We start from the raw sequence: 2,784 nt of genomic DNA on the forward strand, positions 1-2,784 counted from the left end.
AGACGTTAGCCCTTTGACTGCTGGATCTTGAGAAGGGCCAGAGGCTCTGGAGGGGAGGATGAAGAGGTAGGCAAAGGGGCGCTTGAGGAGTGTGACGCTATGGCTCTTTACTAACTGGTTTGGAGGGATTTCAATCTTTGAAAATGGGCATGGACATTCTAGTGCCTTCTATAAACCTGGGACGGAAATAAAAATAACAAAATATGGTCACCACCAAGATACAAGATGAAAAAGAGGAGGAGGCAGACCAGACTGCCAGGTCTGATGTGGGTGACAGGTAGTGACGTCGCTGAAAGAGAGAATCCAGCAGGAGGACTGTGATCAAGGGGAAAGACAAGTTCAGCCTGGGACACGTTGAATGTGGTAGATCTCTGGGCTCCAGGAGGCAATGTCTGTGAGCCTTGAATAGGTGGGTGGAATGTTTTAGAAAATAAGGTAAGGATGCAAATAGAGATTTAGAAGGTGTGGTCGGTACATAGCAGGCCCTCAATAAATGTGTCCTGGGTGGAATGAGAACTCCCGGGGCTAGCATTTCAGCTCCAGGCTCAGGGGGTATTTGGGGAGACCCCACGCAGAGTGCCTTTAGGGGGAGGCACAGAACACCCTTTGTGTGATTATGATCAAATCAACTGGAGGGCATATTTCAGCTCAAAGGGCCCAAGCTGTGGGGCCGGTGGGGGCTTAGGGCTGTCAGAAGTCAGTGTGAGGGGCCAGCGAGAGCTTGTCTTGCTGTCTCGCGCCTTGAAGATCTGGGAGGCATCAGTAGAAGGAATTGCATTTTCCGAGCCCTGGAGCAACACTTATTTTCCCTTCACGTTTACTTCCCTAGAACCCTGTTGATAGATATTATATAATCACATTGTTTAAATATTTGAGATGGTGATTACACCACTATTCAATTTTAATTGCCACGGCTGTTAACATGTCAGACGTTCTCAAGAAAAATTAATTAGGACCAAACAATTGATTGATGGTCTTTACAATCCAAACCTTCAGAAACGAACCAGTTTCATAACCCAACAGCACAACCCAGAAGTCGATCTGGACAATAGACCTTATCACCTCAGGCATGGTCTCCCCTAAGTCCTATAAATAATAGACAAAAATGCAGAACATGCAGTTGAGAATCACAGAATTTATTTTTATGCAAAATCCATTCTTCTTCAAACCTAAAATAAAAAAATAACCATTCTGGGGGGGGGAAATCTCTCTAGAGCAGATGCTTCATTCATCTCTCTTTGGATCCTTTGAGTGATGGGCATCTCAGTACCTATAAAGACAGCCCCATCTATTGTTGGCTTGCTCCCTTTGTTACCAGATTCTTTACGTCACACTGGAATAGATCTCCCACTCACTTCCATTTGTCACTTTCTGAAACAACATAGAAAAATCCCAGTTCTGATCTGAAGGTTCATGGGTGGAGAAGCAAGCAAACCCACTGGATACTGTACTCTGCTCCCCATAGACTAGCTGAGGGTAAGGCCCTGGGGAGCTCTGGGCTGACTTCATTTCACATCGCGGTGCTGTAAGTCTACAGATCTACAGGATCTGAGACCTCTTTGAGGAGAGGTTCTGAACAGTTGGTTAGCTGCTGCAGCCTTAGTGAGGTGAAATGCCAATACAGAACAGCACGCCCTAAGACCTACCTGCGCCCTTGCTCATCTGGGGGTGGGGGTCAGTGTTTGGGGAGGAAAATCAACATGCGGTATTGAATATTTATTTTAAAATCAGATTCCATATAACTTTTAAAATTATATTTATGAGGTTTAATGAATTCTAAAATGGCATTAAGAGGTACCTTTATAAACATATGTGCACTTCCTTCAGATTGAGTCACATTGTGCTGGGTTAGAATTCCAGCTCGGCCACTTATTAACAGTATGACCTTAGGCCTTGGCTTCCTCCAATGGAAAATGGGTGGGAAAATAATTAACCTTGAAGGTCAGCAGAGGACTAAGTGAGAAAAAGTCTATCGAGGGCCTGTCCTTCAGCCTGGGTTACAGCAGGTGCTCATTAAATAGAGATTAAGATTCTAGATTCCAACTTGAAACACGAGAGAAAATGTTCAGTTAATTTCTATAGAAAGTTAAATAATAAAAACAGACATATACAATCTATTAAAATATATTCAAGGTCATATATTTAAAGTAGTTGCTGATGTTTAAAATTCTGTTAATTTAGAAAGTAATACTGGGGCAGGTGGATGTGTGCATCTGACCACAGGTGCACGTGGGGCCTTTAGGAGAGAGCATGTCGCGGAGGCTTCAATCCAGGTGGTGGAAGTGGTGGCTTCAATCACGGTGGCAGCAGCGACGACCACTTCCGAGGTGGAGGTGGCGGTAATTTCAGAGGCGGCTGCATCAGACAGAGGAGGCTTTGGACGTGGTGGGGTTGGGTGGCCACGGAGGCTTTGACAAAGGCCAAGGCCAAGGAGCTCTGGAGCATGAAGTTTTCTTAGGTGAGCTCCTGCGTGGTTTGCAAAGGGCCACAGGTGAAAACAGGGCGCCTCATTTCACCGCTCCGGCTCATTTACAAAACAAGGAACACCTTGGAAAAGTGGAAGAAATATTTGGCAACTTGGAAATTTTGATTTTTCAGTTACATTGTCAGAAAACACGAACGCAGTGTCCTTTAAAAAACTACTGCTGAGGTTTTTACTTTGGCCATCAGGTGAGAAGGGGCCTCAGGGGCCGTGGAGGAGGCAGGGGGGGAGGTGGCAGGAGTGGTGCAGGCCGTGGTCCTAGAGGCGGAGGAAGCGGTGGTGTCACGGGGAGAGGACACTGA

At 45.9% G+C, this 2,784-nt stretch overlaps 1 pseudogene across 1 annotated transcript; it reads left to right on the forward strand.

Moving 5' to 3' along the window:
• Positions 1 to 203: 203 nt before the first annotated feature.
• Positions 204 to 2,784, forward strand: LOC308565993 (annotated as a pseudogene). Its single transcript has 2 exons — positions 204 to 266; positions 2,243 to 2,784. The product of its transcript is annotated as an uncharacterized misc_RNA (transcript).

Source organism: Miniopterus schreibersii, assembly GCF_964146895.1.
Source record: "Miniopterus schreibersii genome assembly, chromosome: 13".
Classification (NCBI taxonomy): Eukaryota; Metazoa; Chordata; class Mammalia; order Chiroptera; family Miniopteridae; genus Miniopterus; species Miniopterus schreibersii.